The sequence below is a fragment of the Eubalaena glacialis genome, chromosome 11 (assembly GCF_028564815.1).
Source record: "Eubalaena glacialis isolate mEubGla1 chromosome 11, mEubGla1.1.hap2.+ XY, whole genome shotgun sequence".
NCBI classification, from domain to species: Eukaryota; Metazoa; Chordata; class Mammalia; order Artiodactyla; family Balaenidae; genus Eubalaena; species Eubalaena glacialis.
Window position 1 is genome coordinate 8,930,249 of NC_083726.1, and position 20,448 is coordinate 8,950,696.

Consider the following 20,448-nt stretch of genomic DNA (forward strand, 5'->3'; position numbering starts at 1 on the left):
TACCGCCGCACCTGGAGCCGCCGAGGGGCGGGGCGGCTCACCTGGACGAGAGAGCGGCCAATCGGCGCGGGCGCGGGCGCAGGCGCGGCCGTCGGGCGGGGAGGGGCAGCTGCGCCCTCCGCCTCTGCGGGGCGCGAGCGGCGCAGGCGGCCTAGGGGGCTCGGGTGGGGACGCGACGACGCCTAGGCCTGCGGGGCCCAGCCCGGGCCGGGAGCCCCGGAGCGGGCCGGAACTTGGAGCCGGGCCGTAGTTAGACCCACGTGCGGCCTCTGGCCCGCTTTCGTCTCCTGGCCCCGACCCTTCGGTGGGGGAAAGGTTGGGGACCTAACCCTTCCTGTTGTCGGGCCGGCCAGACACGTCCCAGCGCGTCCATTTTCCCCGCTGTTAGGGTCCCGAGCACGTGGTCTGGCCAGGGTGCTTCTGGGGTGGCCGATCTGACCACTCCTCGGTTGGGGGTCCGGGGGCCCTCTGCTAGGCCAGATTGTGACGGCCTAGCAGGGGCGGTTGGTGTGCAACAGTGAAATGCTAATAAAACCCCCAGCTCCTGGCCCACGTCCACGTGTCCCAGTCTGAGATCAGAGGCCCCTCCAGGGGCTGTCAATCCAACACTTTCACCAGGACAAAAATTTCTTTAACAAAAAAAAAGCCACCCAGATACAGCAAGGATGTAAGCAGCAGCAGTGGAATTTTTTTCCCCCATTTTAATTTGAAGTGGTGTGTGTGTGTGTGTGTGTGTGTGTGTGTGTGTGTGTTTGGGCAAGATAGGCTGCCAGAGGCCTGATTACTATATTAGTGATCTAAAATATATGTTTGAGCTCAAGGGAGGAAGACACACACACACACACACACACACACACACACATCACCAGCAGCAGCTCTGCTGTTTCCCATTGGATTAAGTACAATCTTCTTAGTCATTAACATATTATTTTGTTCATGCACTGCTGTACAGTTTGATTCTCCACATTCAAAATATTTTCAGATCATAGCAACCAAAGGTTCACATTTCTCTCATTTTATAGCACGGCATCTTAGAGCTGCAAGGAGCTTTAGAAACTAATTCAACCCCCTCATTTTACAGAAGAGGAAAATAAGGCCTAGAAACATGTGGTTTGCCCAGGTCTCCCTGTAAAGGAGAGGCAACACAGGGGACTGTTAGGTTCTCTGTGTCTGGGAGATCTTTGCCCTGCACCACGGCCACCTTTGCCCTTTCTACTTCTCTTGTGAAATGACAGAAGGTTACTGGGGACATGGTTTTAACCCTGGGGACTTAGAAGAGATCACCTAATATTTCTGGGTCTTCATTTGATGGCCTGGAAAAATGAGGGTTAGATTTTCAAATATCTGCAAATTTTGTGACAGTAGTCAATTCTGGCATCCTGTGTCAGGTCAGGGATGGTGAGCAGAGAGGTGTCCATCATCTCACTTGTGTCCTCTGCTATTCTTGGGAATTGGAAGGCCTCACTCCTAGTAACACTCTAAGTATAGACAAATTTCATCTTTAGATGGGAGAGAATTTAGTTTGTTTTCCGATGACTTGAGGCCCTATAAGATGCCAAACTCTATGCCCTGGGTATACAGAGGAGCTCAGAGCAGTGGGAGGAATAGAAAAACACACAGGAGAATAACACAGGTGTGATGAAAATGCTTTTAATAAACTCAATCAGCAATGCATTGGGAGTAAACATTTACTCAATGCCTACTATGTGCCTGGCACACAGTATGTACTTAGTACGATTTCTTTAAAAAAGAATGTATTAGGGCCAAGAAAAGGGTAGGTGCAAGGAGCTGTGGGGACTTTGAGGGAAGAAGAAATTAATCTGACTAGTGGGATGTAAATAAGAAGGTCTTCACCTAGCAGGAAGGGATCTTAAGTGGAGCCTAAAAGGAGGAGAAGAAGTCAAGGGGGAGAGAGGGAGTGAAGACATTCCAGGCAGAGGAAGTTGGGATTGGGTGTGGTCAGAGCATCATGCTGGCATAAGGCACACGTGGGTTCAGCTCAAGATACGCAACCCTCAGAGCCTTAAGTATCCTCATCTACAAAATGGGATAACAATGCTGACCACCCCCCCGACCCTGTGACCTCCCAGATTGTTGTAGGAATTAAATAAGATCACATATTTGATTTAATTAGCAGTTGTGTCTGACTGATGGAAAGTAGTTTACAACAGTACTTCTAAAACTTTACTGTGCCCAGTAGTCACCTGGGGGGATCTTGCTAAAATGCAGATTCTGATTCAGTTGGTCTGAGGTGAGGCCCAAGAGTCTGCATTTCTAGAAAGCTCCCAGGTAATGTTCGTAGTGCTGGTCCATAGACCAATTGGCATAGCAAGGATTTCAGAAGCCAGTGAATAAGAGCGTGAATTTCATGTCAGAGAGTCCTGGAATGGAATCCCACTTTCTTGGTGTAAGCTGTGTGTCCCTGGGGAAGTTACTTCTCCTTTCTGAGCCTTGGCCACATCATTAGTGACATATGGGCAATAATAAGTCCTACCTAATAGAGCTGTGCGAGAAGGGAAACAAATTAATGGATATACACCACTTAGTGGAGTGTCTGGCACAGCGTGGTAGCCTGTAAAGAGTAGTTGGTGTTAAAGTGTGGGAAGATGGGACTGGAAAGAGAGGGACCTGGAGTCCAAACTGTGGGGACCTTGATTTTATTTTATTTTTTGGCTGCGCCACACGGCATGTGGGATCTTAGTTCACTGACCAGGAATTGAACCCGAGCGCCCTGCGGTGGAAGCGCAGCGTCTTAACCACTGGACTACCAGGGAAGTCCCTGGGGACCTTGACTTTAAATTTTATTCCGTAGCTAGGGGAGCCATTGAAGGTTATTAAGAGACTGATATGGTCATAAAAAAATAGCAGCAATTACTATGTGCCAGGCACTGTGCAAAATATGTATCTTTCAAATAAATTCATATAATCCTATTAGAAAAATTATTATTACCCTCATTTTACCGGTGAGAAAACTGAAACACAGAGAGGTTCAGTAGCTCACTCTAGGTCACCCAGCTGCTAAGTAGAAGAGCCAGGATTCAAACTCAGACCACCTGACTCCAGGGCTTGCCTGCCTGCCCACCTTGCTATACTGCCTCGGTTGAGAATGCTGGAAAGGGACATTAGAAAGAAACAGAATTCCCCTTGTTTAATAATTTATCCATTCAACAAACATTTGCTGAATGCCTAGCATTGTGCTGAGGGTCAGAAACCACTCATTCATTTACCAAATCCTTATTGAGTTGTAACAATCACAAGGCCCTGCTCTAGGTGCTGAGGGTACAGCTCTGAACAAAACCAAGTTCTTGCCCATGTGGAGCTTACATTGAAGTGAATGACTGAGATAAGGATTTTGCTCTCAAGGACACAAATATTATGTGACACAAGTTAGAATAGGACAGAAGGTTAGAATCCGAGTAGACTATTTTAGTAACGGTTCACAGTGGAAAAGAGCTTTCCTAGATCTAACTGCTATGAAACACGCAGTGGTCTTTTCGTGATAGTTCCCTTTACATACCAATGACTTATTTATTCAGCCAACTTTTTTGAGCAGTTGACGTGTACTAGATAACATGCTTGCCACTGAGAATAAAAACGAGGAATCAGACGTGATCGTTAGCTGCTCTGGTGGCTCCCTTGGTTTAGCTGGGAGTCAGATACCCACAGCCTTCTTTACAAGGCAGGGTGACGAGTCACACAGTGGCATTCACAGAGAGGTTATAGGCTATGGAGGCACTGTCACGTACAGTTATCTAATTTGGTCCCCCCAATCTTTGGAAGTAGGTTGTGAAAGGGACTACTGTAAGGTGCTGCAGATGAACACGTTGCGGCCCTGGGAGGTGAGACGGCCTCTTCAAGGTTATCAGCCAGCAAGTGGAGGTGCTGGGACACACATCCCTGAGGCCTGATCCCCTGTGCATTATTAGTGAGATTTTTTAAACACCTTACCAGCCCAGAAACTGATTTCTTTTAGGCACAGGCCCAATTTACCTTGTGTCTGTGGACATCCCATGCGGTGGTGACTCCCTAGGAAAGCCTCTGGTCCTCTACCGGTTCCTCAAGTCCTGGATCTGGTGTTTCCCTGAGCTGGGGGGCCCATCACGGTTGCATTTCTTCCAGCTTCGGAAGCCACCTTGCCCAAGGTGACTGGGCCTTCCTGAGAAATTGTGCCTCCTCCTCCAGTTCCCCTCAGGCCTCCTTCTCCTCCGGAAGACACCTGCCCCTCTGCCTGGGCTCTTGGCTGTCACTCGCCTTCCCCTCGCCCCGCGCACACTGCCGGCTGGGTGTGCAGTCGAGATCTGACCCCTTGGCGTTTACATTCATTGTAGCTGCGTTCATCCCTGTTTGCGTCTATTGGCCTAGGTCCTCCTGTGTAATTCGAGTCACAGAATAACCCACCTCATGATATATTCTAAGATAAGCTTCTCAGGGCTGACTTTTTTTTCCCTCTGCGGCAATTTGTGTCATGAAGACCTGTTATAAAACTTTGGGGGCTTTCTCACGCCTCTATGAGATTCGTGCTTTGCTGCCTATTCCCGGAGAGGATGAGAGAGGAAGAGGAGGTGATTATAGCTGGGGCCGTGGAGGAGGAGTGTAGATCCTGGTACTGAACTAGCTGAGCGGCCTTCACCTCCGACCCACTCTGCAGCCCAGAGAAGTGAACACACTGAGGCCTCTCCCCTGCCATTCACGACATATCTCGGGCTTTCATCTGTTCGTTCAGGAGTGATTTATTGTTGCACGCTGATTTTGGACTAGGCAAGTACCTGCCCTCCCCGACCTCCAGACTTGGGGACTTGGTTGTATCTGCAACTTTGGAAGCCTATAGGCTCCTCTCCCTGCCGCTTCACAGCTGCCCTTGCTTCCCGACACCCCGACTCCCTGACCTCTCTGCACCTCCCGCCACTCCTTCTCCGCCTCTTTTGTCCATCCCTTCAACGTTGGCGTCCCTCAGCGCTCGGCCTTGGCCTCCTCGTTGTTTAGACCTCACACGCTCCATGGGTGCTCCCACCTCCCTAGGGCTCGAAGGACTCTCCCAGTCCTCTCTCAGCTCCAGGACTTTCTCCTCTGCTCCATACCAATAGATCAGGCTGCCTGCTGGTCATCTCTGCTCAGACGCCCCACAGGCACCTCTGAGGCAGCATGTCTCAAAGGAACCCCTCACCCTCTCCTCCTCTACCTGCTCCCACTACACGTCCTTCTGGGTCCCTCTCCTCCAGAATGACATCACTACCTGCCTGGTGGCCCTAGTGGGACACATGGATGCATTTGGGCTCTTCCCCCATCTCACAGCCACCAGGCCAGATGAGGCTCCTCTGTGATGTCTCCCATCAGCCCTTTTCACTCCATCCCTGTTGCCACTCCCCCCATCCCAAGCATTGTTACGAGAACCTCCTACCGAAACAGAGCAGGACCCTATGGTCCTTGCCCCTGCCACCACCATGTCCTCAGCCTGCCTTTTGTCTGTGGAAAACCTTTAGCCAAAGAATAAGTTTAATCAGAGGAGAGAGAAAATGCAGAAACAAAGGAAAACCGTCAAAGGAGACCAAATAATCACTTAGTCATATAGTCAAGGACCTTTTGTGCCTCCTCAAGGGCTGTAGACAATATTCTGAGCCATGTCCTGTGAGCTGTCTTATAGATACTGAAACTCCCACCAGGTGGAAGAAGTGAACTACATGATGACCAGACTGTAGCCACGACATAAGCTGCCACAATTCCGAGAAATGGCCTCAAAGAAATGGAAACAAACCGAACCTGGAACTGAAGATTAACTGTACCTAAAACAAGCAAGATGAGGCTGGTCAGACCACCAATGACCAATTTCAAGATGACTGTCAGAGCTGACTGTATTGTTTCTGCATGTAGGCCCCTCCCTCTGTCTATAAAAGCTCTTGCCCCCTGATTGTCGGGGGCGGGGCATCGGCCTTTGGACAGACGTCCACAACCACCCAACCACCCCACCCATCCACCCCACCCATCCCCGGTTGCCGGCATCCAAAATAAGGCAAACTTTCCTTTCCACCAAACTGGTCTCTTTATTGTCTTTTGAGCGGCGAGCAGCCGGACATGGGTTCGGTAACCCTAACTGGTCTTCCCAACTCGATCTTCTCCCCCCAAATCCTTTCTAAAATGCAAATATATTATGACATTTCCCTGCACAAAACTCTTCCAAAGTTCCCTATTATCCCTGCGCTACAAGTCAAGCACCTTGTGGCCATTTACGATCCAAACCTGTTAGGTTTCTTCTCCCCCTTCCTCAATATGTCATGGCTTTGCTTGGGGACTTCCTGCTGCCGAAATGCTTTTCTGTTCAGTCCATGTGCTACTCTTCTGAATCCTTTGTCTTCAGCCTGGTCAATTCCTCCACAGCATCTCTCCTGGCCCTCCGGGTCTGGGTTAGGGCCCCTCACTTCATGCTCAGCCCCTGTTTAGCACTCAAGCTCTGTGCTGATGGCCTGTCTCCCCCAGCTGGTGGTAGGTTCCTGGAGGTCAGGACTGTCTTATTCAGTGTGGTGTTCCCAGGCATTATACCCTAAACACTGGACTTTCACCCCAGTTTCCCCCTTTTCCACCATCGTTTTACTTCAAACTGACCAGGAATTCCTTCTTGAAAATGGGTAAGTAAAATAGATAGCTAATGGGAAGCAGCCATATAGCACAGGGAGGTCAGCTCGGTGCTTTGTGACCACCTAGAGGGGTGGGATAGGGAGGGTGGGAGGGAGATGCAAGAGGGAGGAGATATGGAGATATATGTATATGTATAGCTGATTCACTTTGCTATAAAGCAGAAAGTAACACACCATTGTAAAGCAATTATACTCCAATAAAGATGTAAAAAAAAAAAAAGGGTAAGATTTTCTCTCTTCCTCAGCATAGATGAAGTAAGAACATAGGAATAAGAACCTGGAAGTCAGGGGACTTTCCTGATGGTCCAGTGGTTAAGAATCTGCCTTCCAATGCCTGGGAGGCGGGTTGCTCCCTGGTCGGAGAACTAAGATCCCACATGCTGCGGGGCAACTAAGCCCGCGTGCCACAAACTACAGAGCCCACGTGTGGCAACGACAGATCCCGCATGCTGCAACTAGGAGCCAACGCAGCCAAAAATAAATTAATAAATAAATTAAAGATGAAGCTGGATTTTGCCATCCACATCCTCCTGGGAGGTGCAAACGGAAGGGCAGGTGGGGTTGGGGGCAGGATCAGGACGGGAACAGAGGGCAGAGTTCAGCCAAGGTCCTGCCTAGGAAGAGGCCCAGGGGATTGTGCTTTTCCCCACCTGGAGACTCCTCCCCTGGCCCTTCCCCCTGGGGCCTGGCTGCTGTGTTCCTTGTCAGAGTCAGACCACTGTGTGACCTGGGATGCAGTGACCTAGAACAAAAGCTGGTCACTGGAGAGGTGGCCATGGCAGATTAGCTTGAGTTCTGCCCTGTGGACTTCAATGCCTCGTGCTCTGGCTGTTTCTGCTGGTTTAATATCAGAAGGAGATTCCTGACCACGAAGTAGGTGGACCAAGACAACCTTACACCCCAAACCAGGCTTTTGCCCCACCTCGTCTCTCACTGCCCGGGCAGAGACACTTAGCCTGACCAGAACGGCCCCATCCCAAGGGCTTCACACCCAGAGTCAGAGGGCAACACGATCGCAAGCAAACATGTTGCCTCCGCTGTTAGATTAAGTTTCCAAGGTTAGGAACTGATGTGGTTTGCTTTGTGTTTCCCATAGTATCTAGCCAGAGTGCATGCACTAAATATTTATTGGACTGAATTCTGAGTATTGTTATCAGTGAATACAATGATTCTATCAGCAAACATACATAGAGCATTATGTTACAGGGGACTTAAGTAAAAACACGGACACACTCCCAGCTCAAAAGGAGCTCAGAAAACAAAGGGACTTCCAGAACCTGTCTCCCCTGCTGTCCTTGAAACATCGAAGGAGGCAGGATTTCTATATTATTTCAGGCCAACTGAATATATTCAAAAGACTTCAAAAATATTGGCAAGGTTAATAATAGGATAGGGATCATGATCCAAATAATTATTTAATTTCTAGAGACAAAAACTCAGATTCAACATATTTTCTAAGCATTTTCTAGGCTCCAGGCATACATTTGCTCATTTCATCTTTACATTTATGTGTTACAACCTGTTCATGATGTAACTGATAAAGCTGAGGCTCAGAGAGGTTTAGCAACCCAATCAGGGTCACACAGCTAAGGATTCAAACCCAAGTCTACTTGCCACCAATTTCGTGGGACCCAAGGGCCAGAAGGTTTTACAGTAGAACTGCACTGTCCAATATGGTTGCTACTATTTAAATTTAAAGTAGTCAGAGTTAAATAAAAGCTACTAGAAAGCTGGCTGAATAGTAAGTACTTCTAGGAGAAGTAAGAAAACTGTGCTCTTCACATCTGCATCCCAGCTTTAATATGGACCTGGCACCAAGGGAATGTTGAATGGATGAATGAATGAATGAATGAATGAGTGAATGAATGTAATGCTCAAAGCAAATACAGGTTAAACAACAAATTAGTTTGGGTCATGTAAGTGTGTATATATGTGTGCATTTATGTGTGTATATAAAGTGTGTATTTGTGTGTATGTATGTGCATGTATATATGTGTGTGTGTAAGTGTGCATATGTGTATATGTGTATGTCTGTATACATGTATGTGAATATGTACATGTGTGTGTGTTTCAGGGATGGGGCAAGGATGGGAAGAGGGATGGGCCAGAGATATAGGTTGCCTCATGAAAGTTCTTGAATCTTTTAATCTTGAATCTTTGAATTCTTGAATCTTTGAATTCCAAGGTGAGTTTGAACTTAACCCTGTTGGCAGTTGGGAGCCATGGATGGTTCGTGAGCTGGGAAATGGCAGGATGCAAATGGTGCTCGAGATGGATGTGCCTGGCAGAGGGCACAGGACGGGCCAGAGGCAGAGAGAGCCCGTGGTGGACGACATTAGGTGTTAGAGAAAGAACTGTGCTCTGAGGCTGGGAGGCTTTAGGAGGGAAGCTGCGGGGAGGGACGGAGCCTCCTCTCACTTCCTCTTGGCGGCAGCACAGACGTGGGGAGTTCCTGGAGCAGCACACCTGGTAGGCTGTAGACGCAGGGCAGACGCGGGGCAGCGTGGGCAATCTTCACCCCTTTGGGCAGAGTGCTGCGAAGCACCTCCTCTTCCCAGTGGCTGGCAGTGCTGGGAACTGGGCTGTGTCTGCAATAGTTTTAGACAAATTTTATGACAGCTCTGACCCAACCAAGGGACCTGGGCTGGAATTATTTGTTTGCTTAGTATCTGCTCATCTCTGTCTTTGGGGAACTGGAACCCCCAAAGTCACAGGGCACAGGCTTCGAGGGCACACATCCCTCCAGGGCAAGGCCAGAGAGCAAGCGTCAGGAGAAGTTTCTGCAGAGGGAGAGTTACTCCAGGCTGAGGGTGGAATCAAGGAATCAATCAAGGAGGTGGCATTTTCCCAGGCCTTGCAGGCTGGCTAGGATGTGGACAGAGGTAAATCGAAAGGAAGGGGAAATTCAAGTGGGGACCTGCAGGAGCACAGTCTCCAAAGAAGGAAATGCCGGGCAAGGCTCAGGGCAGAGGAGCCCAGACATCCTGCCTCCACCTCCCCCCCACATCTCCGGGAGGCTGCTTGAACCCCAAGCCAGGCATGGCAGGAGAAAGGTTTTCCAGTAGAGAAAGTGCCCGATCTGGGTAGCGGAGAGCCTGGGTGCAGGCAGACCAGCCAGAGGTAGTCATGGTGGCTGCAGGACACCTCTGCCTGGCCTGGCATTCTCCCTTCAAGAATCACTCCTTCATTTGGCCAACACCCTCTGTACTTTGTCCCCGGTGGGCCACTATGGCGGGGCAGCCGTCATCTGGAAGGGGGTGGGTGAGGCCCAGGGAATAGAGTTCCCCCAAAGTTGATTTACTACATCAGCAAGTTATCAACTTGATAGGGGCAGAGAGGCTCACCCCAGGGGGCTGAATACAGGGCAGGTAAGTTTCAAAGCAGAGGAGGCCTTTGCAGCAACATGTCTGGGGTGGGGTGGAGGCGTGAGGAAGCCCATCTCTGCCAAGATGGCAGGGGTGGGGTGCTGCCCACCGTTTGCTGGGCCCTCACCAAGCAGTTCCTATCATTCTGCTTACTTCTCATGACAACTCCGTGCTACTCTCTCCAGTTCTCTAGAATAGCTCAGAGAGGTCAAGGAAGTTGTCCAGGCTCAGGACTCGTCAGGTGCAGAGTCTGGACTGGGGCCCAGGTCTGTCTGACTCAAAGCTTGTGATTTCTCGGCTTTTCCACATTGCCTACAGGAGTGTTAGAAAGAAGGCGGGACTGGGGTGCATGACTCAAGGATGGGGCTTTCTCTGCCCGGCTGGGAGGGTCTAGAGTGCCCCAGAGCAGAGCTGGCAGTGAAAGAAAGGCCACTTGCCCTGACCACCCCAGTGGTTCTCATTCCCTGTGCACAAGGTACTAATGCCTCCTTCTGTCCCCAACCGGGGGGAAACTCTGTCGAGGGGGTGGAGAATGCTCCCTGATCTGACTCCAGCATCCTGGGGCACATTCAGACACGATCCTTTATGCCGTGTGTGTACGGCAGTAGGGAAGGATTGGGCGTGGCCAAGACTTAGAACTGGACCAGGAAGGCAGGGTCTAGGAGGAAGGGGAAAACAGATCAGCTGCTTGGGGTAGGATGGGGTCACAGGGGCCACCTGTGACAACGGGCATTGCGTGGTGGTGGTGGCCGTGGCATGCAGCTGGCACACCAGGGGCTCCGGCACAAGGTCACGGGAATGCTGAGGGGTGAAGCAGCCTGCGGTATTTGGAAATTCAGGTGGGCAGACAGGCAGGATGGTGGCGGGGTTAGGAAACTTCAGTAGAAGGAGTCTGGATTCTGGGAGGGGGATTGGCATGAACAAGGGGCAGGGGTGGTGAGGAGCTGGGTCCTGCAGAGGTGCCAGTATGTGGGCCTGGGCGGGGAGCTTGTTGCAGGGACCAGGGAAGAGGGTGGGACCGGGTCTCAGAATGAAGGCAGGACCAAGTAGCAGACCCCAGAGGCTAGTGCAGAGCCCACACTGTAGGAGTCGGGGCTGGCCCCAGCAACCTGGGAAGGGCTGGGCCTGTGACGTGGCTCCAACGGGAAAAGAAGGGCCAGTAGAGCCCAGATAGGACAGCACGCTTTAGCAAGCTGTGGTCCTAAGGGGACTTCTTTAGGAAGTCTGGGTTTGGAAAAGGACCCGGGGAGCCCCATGGACTTACGAACATCGATTCCAGAAGCTAAATTTCTGCCAACAGAAGGAAGATTCTCTGCAACTTCTTTTTTTTTTTTTTAACATTGTGTAAGTTTTTTTTTTAAATTAATTTATTTATTTGTTTTTATTTTTTGGCTGTGTTGGGTCTTCGTTGCTGTGTGCGGGCTTTCTCTAGTTGCAGTGAGCGGGGGCTATTCTTCTTTGTGGTGCGCGGGCTTCTCATCATCGTGGCTTCTCTTGTTGCGGAGCATGGGCTCTAGGCTCGCGGGCTTCAGTAGTTGTGGCACGTGGGCCCAGTAGTTGTGGCTCACGGGGTCTAGGGTGCAGACTCAGTAGTTGTGGCACGTGGGCTTAGCTGCTTCGCGGCATGTGGGGTCTTCCTGGACCAGGGCTCGAACCCGTGTCCCCTGCATTGGCAGGTGGATTCTTAACCACTGTGCCACCAGGGAAGCCCTCTGCAACTTCTGCTTTTATTTATTTTAAAATTTATTATTATTATTATTTTTGGCCTCCCCGTGCAGCATGTGGGATCCTAGTTCCCTGACCAGGGATCCAACCTGAGGCCCCTGCAGTGGAAGCGTGGAGTCTTAACCACTGGACTGCCAGGGAAGTTACAGATTCTCTGTAACTTTTATGTGTCCTAATGGAGACACAGGTTTGCTAGTTTCTCTATTTTATTTTAAAGGCAAATAACTCAACCCATTCCTTTTCTGCACTCATGTTGAGTCATTCTTACCTAAGAGGAATCTGATGATCAGTGTTTATTTAGTTTATGCTGCCTGCATGTGTCAGCGGTTTAGAGAGAAAAGAGACCCAGCCTCTCCTTCATTTGACTGACAAGGAAACTGAGGCCCAGAGGGGTGAATAGACTTCCCCAAGGTCCAGTGGTCCAGAGAGAGTGAGGGCAGAGTCCAGGCTGCAGACCCCCGACCGGGACTCCCTTTCCTTTGCACGCCCCAACTCATCTGGACTTGCCATGGTAAACAGGCCTCCTCGGCGTGGGAAGCAGAGGCCGCGTAGCAGTTACCTAGCAACTCCCCATAACCAGGTCAGAGCTGGAGTGAGGCACCATGCGCTGCTCTCCCTGGGGAATTCAGACCTGTCAAAACGGGGTCACCCACATCAGACCGTGGCCAAGATGACCCTGGATAGAGCCATACGTGGAAGCACCTGCATGGGGGAGTCTCACACCAGGACCAGAGAGTTGCTGGGAGTATGGCTCAGACCAGGGCTGGCTGGGACCTCTGTCCCCACAGCAGACGCAGGGCCTTACCATGTACAGTTCTGGTTTCTTTGAACAGCATGGAACCTGTCCCCATTGACGTGTTGGCTTAATCTGCACGTGGGAATCCATAGAGGAGGGCTGATGGCAGGGTGTGTTTGTGTGTGTGCATGTGTGTGTGTCCATGTAGGTATTTCAACCTGGAGAGGGAATCTGGGGAGCTGTGTTCCCTCACACTGCCTTCTTGTTCCTTAATATCTCAAGAATGCTTATGGAATGGCCTGGTCATAAAATAGGTGAATCTTCTTCTAATATTCCCTGTAGATTGGGTCTTGACAGCCATTGCCCACTGCCACCCACCCCTACCTGCTTCTTCCATGCGGGCAGAGTCCTGCCTGGGTTCCCAGGTTCTGCCTCCTGGAGGGTCCCACTAATTGGCCTAAGCCAGTCACGGTGGTCTCATCCCTTGGAAGCGGTTGGTTTAAGTATGGCATGTGATCTAGTCATTGCCGCTGGGATCTGAAGGAATGGCTGCTGAAGGGCTTCTGGGTAAGGTTTTTCTCACTAACTAAAATTGGGAGGGAACGTGCCTCTTCTTCACTGGACGTTGTCAGCCTGCATGTTATGCCTGGAACTGCGATGGCCGCTGAGGAGAGACACCACTGATGCTCAGAGGATGACATCGTTGAGCCATTGAATTCAGCAAGCCAGGAACTGCCCTCCTTCTGGACATCTTATGTGGGACATCACAGATCCCTGGTTGTTTAGGATACTTCTGGTCAGGATTCCATGTTCTTGCAGGCAAACCCTCCTAACTGATACCCTTGCTTCCTAGCCTCAGGCTCACCCACTTTCCTCTAATCTGAGTTGGGCGCCCAGTAGATGCCTGGACAAGGCTTGGTACTGAAGGTAAAGGACCCAAAGGAAACAAAAGTCTCTCTTCCTGAATAAGTCAAAGACATGACACCTCAGTCCTTTATCTGATGGTTTAGAACTGAAATCAGACCTGCAGCTGCATGCCCAGCTTCTTGCAGGTCTGAATAAGCTTCTTCCTAAAGAGCCTGAAGGCATCTCTTATATTTCCAGCATCTAGCACACTTCATTCATTCTTTCATTTATTCATGCAGTGGTGTGCTGGAGCTGGCTCCTACCACCACTGGATTGCATTTGTGAGAGCCAATCCTGCACATCTCTTCCCCATTCTGAGTTCAGTGATGTCATGTTGGTAGCTTGAAGTCAGCCATGGTGGGTTTTTTAAAAAAATAGACTTGATTTTTGAGCAGTTTAAAGAGTAGTTTTTAGAGCAGAAGATAGAGATTTTTCTTATCCTCCGCATCCCCACACATGCATAGCCTCCCCCATTTTCAATGTCCCCCACCACAGTGGTCCATTTGTCCCAGCTGATGAACCTATATTGATACATCACTATCACCCAAAGTCCATAGTTTATGTCAGGGTTCACTCTTGTTGTGGATTTTGACAAATGTATAATGACATGTAGCCACCATTATAAAATCACAGAGATTAGTTTCACTGTGAAGCTCTAAAAATCCCTATTCTTCTCCCCAGTCACCCTTGGTAACCTTTGATCTTTTCACTGTCTCTATACTTTTGCCTTTTCTGGAATGTCATATAGTTGGAATCATACAGTATGTAGCCTTTTCAGATTGGTTTCTTTCATTTAGTAATATGCATTTAAGTTTCCTTCATGTCTTTTCATGGCTTGATAGCTCATTTATTTTTAGTGCTGAATAATATCTCATCGTCTGGGTGTCCCGCAGTTTATTTATCCATTCACTTACTGAAGCACATCTTGGTTGCTTTCAAGTGTTGGCAATTATGAGTAAAGTTGCCGTAAACATTCACGTGCAGGTTTTTGTGTGGAAATAAGTTTTCAGCCCTTTGGGTAAATGCCAAGGGGCATGACTGCTGGATCGTATGTTAAGACTAGGTTTAGTTTTGTAAGAAACTGCCAAACTGTCTTTCAAAGTGGCTGTACCATTTGATGTCATTCACACCAGCAGTGAGTGAGAGTTCCTGTGGCTCCACATCCTTGCCAGTATTTGGTGCTGTCAGTGTTTTGGATCTTGGATTTTCTAAGAGGTGTGTAGTGGTATCTCATTGCTTTAATTTGCATTTCCCTAATGATATATGATGTTGACCATCTTTTCATATACTTGCTTGTGATCTCATTATCTTCTTCAGTGAGGTGTCTGTTCAAGTCTTTTGCCCATTTTTGAATTGGGTTGTTCATTTTCTTATTGTTGGATTTTAAGAATTCTTTGTTTATTTTGGATAACAGTCTTAAATAACAGATCTATCAGATATGACTTTTGCAAATACTTTCTCTCTTTCTGTGCCTTGTCTTATTCTCTGGACACATAATAGGACTATTTACATCACAGAATTGGCAAATACGACAAATCAGGGCTTTTCCTCTGAGCTAGTTAAACCTTTACCAGTGCACTTATGCATTCATGTACCAACCATTCATTGGGTGAACTGTTTGCCCTTGTCCTCAAAAATGTTCAGTCCAGTGGGGGAGGCAGGTTGATGCATCACTGGCTATAGAGAAGTTCTGAGTATGGGGATAGAAACAGAGCAAGGATGCTACAGGACACAGAGGAGGGGCATCTACATCAGCCATGAATTCGGCGTGGCTTCCCGGCACAGAACTTGAGCTCTGAGCTAAGTACTGTAAAGAGATTAGCAGTTGTCTGGATCCATACTGCCCAATAAGGTAGCCACTTCTGGCTATTTAACTCACTTGCACTAGACACATTGCACATGTGGCCAGAGGCCACCACATTGGACAGAGCAAATAGAGACTTTTCCATCATCATTGCAGAAAGTCCTATTGCACAGCACTGGTCTAGACCAAAAAGTGGGAGAAAGACATTCCAGGCAGAAGGAACAGGGTGGGAAGACTCAGAGGTCTGAGACAACGTGACTCATTCTGGGGAGAGATGGAAATTTCGGCTGAACAAACAGACAGCAGTCAGATCACAAAATGTCTTTAGTGTGAAGCTAAGGAGGTTAAACTCTAGCCTGAAAGCCATGGGGAGGCCCTGAAGGCTTTAACAGAAGCCTGATGTCATCAGCTTTGCATATTAATAAGCTCTCTTTGGCAGTCTGGATTGAGGGGGCCAGCCAGGAGGCAGGGAGGCCAGTTCTGAGACCATGGCAATCACCTGGGAGGGAAGAGAGGGAAGTTTTAAATGAGGCAATGACTGTGGCACAGGTGCAGAGACAGGGCAGGGTCGACAGATTGAAAGGACCCAATGGCTGATTGTGTGTGGCCCCTAGGCGTGCTTTGTAAATATTTGTTGATTTAATGAATGAATTATAAACAAGCCCAGACTGTACAACTTGGGTGCACATCCCCTGGGACCCTATTGCACAATTGAAGAGGTACAGGGGCATTTATTTCAGCTGAAGGAAAAAGGGGCAATAGGGAGAGAGACAGAAAAGAGAGATGATGGGGCAAGTGGCATCCCTATCCTGTCTGATGGAGAGAGGGCTCCGGTGAGAAGGGAGCAAGCTGTGAGGGACCCTGGACCCAAGCAGTGCCTCTCTGGGGCCCAGGGACAAGAGCTACTCAGAGTTGGGTGCAGGCTATTCTCCCCCCCACCCCTTGCCACATGGACTGTGGAGCAGATTTGGTTTCCTGAAGGACTGGCCCATTTCACCAGCAGACAGATGCAATGCACAGTGTATCTGCAGCATCAGGGGAGACGCTGTCAGCAGAGGGTGTCCTGGGCAATGCAGAGTAGGAGACGCAAGCAGACTGGTGCTTAAACACATGAGAGACACCAGCCTCTGTCTCTTGGGCTTCCAGAAGTAACTGGAGATTTTGAGGGCAGATGGCTAAGAGCTACTATAACTTGGGCATCAATGTTAATATCACCTTGTTTGTACCTATGGGTCTGTAAGGCCTGGGACATTTGGGTTACAGAATGAATGATAAGTAAGATGAGGCAGTTCTCACTTGTTCATTCATTAAGCAAATATTTATCGAACCTGGGCGTGCCATGAATCGTGCTAGATGCTGGGTGTACAATGGTTTACAAAACAGAGACAATCCTGTCACCAGGGAGCTTACCATCTAATAGTCATAGTAATCAGTCTGGCACCATCATCTGTATATGTGCTATTCAGGAAAAGTACCGGGAACCACGAGATAGTCTAACGGGAAGGATTAGTATTATTATTTTTTGGCTGCAGCACGTGGTTTGTGGGATCTTAGTTCCCCGACCAGGGATTGAACCCAGGCCCTCGGCAGTGAAAGCACAGAGTCCTAACCACTGGACCACCAGGGAAATCCCGGGAAGGATTATTTTAGATTAGAGGTCAGGAAAGGACAATTTGAGAAAGTGACATTTAAACCAAGACCTGGAGATGTATAGGAGTGAGCCAGGTGAAGAGCAGGGATATGCATTCCAGGTAGAGGGAACAGCAGGTGTGAAAGGTATGAGGACAAAACCTTGGCCATCTGGAGGCTGAAAGAAGGCCAGTGGGTCAGGGGCATGAAAGCAAGGAGAGAGGAACCAGAGGAGGCTGGGGAGGGAGGGAGGGGCCACACCTCACAGGGCCACATTAGGACTTTGGATTTAAACCTAAGTGCAGTGGGCAGGGGAGTGGTGCCTTCAGATTCACATTGGAGAATGTGTGGAGAATGAATTGGGTTCAAGAGGGTGTGCAGGGAGAAAAGGGTGGAGGTGAATTCAGCTGCCTAAGGGAGAGATGATGGTGGCGTGGCTGTGGTAATAGAAAGAAATGGAGGAGTCTAAGGAGTATTTAAGAGAAGAAATGAGATGATAGGTTTTTCTTAGGTTCTTGCCTTGGTATAGACAGGCCAACTTGAGACAAAGCAAACAGCAAATATTTTGACCACGCCAGTCTGTCCCACACGTGACCTGTTTTGCTTTGAGTTACCCGAGATCTGATGACGTCACAGGGCTATCCCCCCCGGCCTCCAAGCAGGATCACAGCTGATGGGAGTTTAAGGATTTCCTGAGAAAGCTTGCACAACTTCTGTAACCACTGCTCGTGTTTACAATAATTACTGTTAGGAAATCCCTGTCTGTATTTCATCCGAATGCCTCTTGCCCTAAAGTTTCTTGATTCGAGATGGAGATGAAGATGCTAAAATAAGAAGTCTGGGCTGCCAAACGCCAATGATGTTATGACAGCTCTGAATCATGTCTGTCTATCCCACGGCCAAAGTGACTTACTTGTTAGCAACAGAGAAAAACGCCTAAATATCCCTAGAAGAGAGATTCAATTAGATTTTCGTAGACCGTTAGCTCACTGCCAAGTCCTTTGCCCTTGCTACTCAAGTGTGTTCTGTGGACCCAGCAACATCACCTCAGAGCTCGATAGACTTGCAGGACCGAGCCAGACTCTGCACTTCAACACACTTCCCAGGCAATTCATCGGCAGGTTCATTTTGAGAAAAGCGCTGCCTCAGGTCACCCTAGGGCCATCTAAAAGTGGGTGGGCAGTGGCAGGTACAAGATATTTGAAATGCTGTGAGCCTCAGCAAGCGGTTAGGGAGACCGAACTGGTCCAACAGGAACCGGATTTTCTCTGGAAGTTCCAGGTGGCCCCCAAGTCACACAGAGTGATTCATTCAACCGAATTCAGAGACAATGTGTTGTTTCCTGGTTGTGTGGTTGATGAGAGGCCCTGGGGGGACCCGCCCCTGGTGCTGAAATGCCCTTGGGTGGAGAGCAACTTCCCCTGGGCAGCACCAGAGGCCAAGCAGGGTCAGCCTCCCCTCCCCCGACAGTGTGGACATCGTGGTCCTGGGCCTCTTAGTCCGGTCCCTGAGGGCCCTTGTTCTCTGTGGGTGGTTAGGATGACTCTCAATTCCTTCTGGATTGAGCCTCAAGATGAGCAGGGATGAGGCTGTTTGAGCACCTCAATTAAAAGCTCTGGTGGAACAGAAAGTCCAGATCCAAGGGTTCTGAGAGCTTTGCCCACACTGCGTGGTCAGCTTCTCCAGGCCAGTGACCCCCACCCTCCGCCAGAGAGGCGTGTGACACAGACACCAGACCCAGCCCAGCAAAACAAAGGCATTTGTTTTATTACTGCTTTCCTGAGGAGTGTTTCAAGGCACAAAACCCAGGCCAGAACCAAGTCGTTTCCCTCTGTCTTCCCTGGGGCTGGTCCTCCCACAGAATCAGACAAATGGACCAAGTTCATGGACCGCTGAAAGCATATGGTTTGTAAATACTGTAAAATCAAACACGACTTTTGGCTTTTATTTACTGTAACCTGTTCACATCACCCAGCACCAAAACAGCTTATCCGGGCTCCTTGGCCTTTGTTCTTTTGTCTTGGTTCCTGCAGTGTCTTCTCTGTCCCGGTTCCTCCTGCCCACTGGCCTCTGGCCCTCCTGCCTGTGCCTCATCTGCCCCCAACTTGTCACTCCAGTGTCTTCCTCACCTGCCCCACTTAACCTCCTGCCCCTCTTCCTCCCTTCGGCCTCTCACGCTGCTCCTGGATCTTTTGAAATGTCTCCGCTCCCTTCTCCCTCCTGCGCTTTCATTTCCAGAGACCGCTCCCCACTCGCTGGACTCCCCCTGCCTCTCAGGCTATTTTCTCTTCCCTCCCAAGACCCACCACAGAGTCTTTTCTTTTTCTCTTTTTCTCTAAAGGCGACATGGGGATCAGAGAATGGCAGATTTCAGAGTCAACAGGCCATAGCCTACGTTACACTGACAGTTACTTCTGAGTCAGAAACTCTTCCTTCTTACGTCACCTTGGGTGATGGCTGCCCCGTCCCTCCTCAGAGCAGGAAGGGCTGGGAAGAGGACAAAGCAACAGGTCCCCACCCACCCCCGAGCTCCTTCACCAACACTTCCGCCAGAGCCCTTTCCTTCTGGTCTCAGTATACCCGCCCACCACCCCTCCCAGGCGCCCTCGGGGCGGACACGTTTGTTCTGGCTCCCCTAAGACACTGAGCTTCCTTCTCCAGTGTCCCTGCTCCCCAGCCAGCCTGATCTGCGCTTCACGCGCCCAGGCTGAGCCCTGGGAGACACGAGTCTATTTTGAGGTGAAGGAGAGACAGTGGCCATGGGGTTCCTTCCCAGGGGCAGCTCGTGGGGCAGGGAGGCGCCAGCGGTGGCCCAACAGTCAGAGGGAACAGGAAGCTCTCTCAAAGCCAGCTGCCACCCAGGGTCATGGCCAATCAATCAGTCGATCAGTCGCTAAGCAGTGCTCTTGAGGAGTGGGCTCTCTCTGTGTTGCTGGGCAAAGCATCCTCAAAACACAGGAAACCAAGAGGGAAAACAAATAGAGCCCTGAAGAGACACCCCTGTAACCATAAAACAGTGGCTCTGAAATCTGCCATTCTCAGCCGGGGCTTCTCCGGGCGCTTTACAGAGTCTAGGATGCTGCTTTCTTGGTTGCTGGGGAAACAGATGTTACACTCAAGTAAGCCAGTGGGGGATTTGTGAAAAACTGCTCTGTTTCCCAGTGCTCGGTTCACACAGGGCCTCCATTTCTCCACCTCAGCCACAGGGAAGAGAATTAGTTGGGGAGTGTTCGCTTGAGGGAGAGGAAGGTCTCAGGTGAGCATCCACCAGGGGCCTAGTCTTGCCCAGGCCCCGGGACGCCCCCTGCTCCAGCCCTCCCCTCACATCCCCTCCCGCTCCCAGCTCAGAGCTGTACCTTCATCCTCCAGCCGGCAGTGCCCACCCCGCGGGCAGAGGAGGGCAGCAGCCCCGCACACCCTCGGAGGGGGCGGGGAGCAGGACGTGCAGGGAAACGAGAACACGCCCCGCCAAGTCCAACCCCACCCTGTTTTCCGCGTCCAACACCAGGTGTGCATCCCGCTTAGCTCCTCTCAGAATTCCCAAGACGAGGAAGGAGCAGTGCCGACTTAAGGACAGGAGGCATTTCCGTGTCATTTCCCTGCGTCCCACTTCCCAACGCCCCCACTGCCTTCTGCGCACCCGCTGAGGGGAGC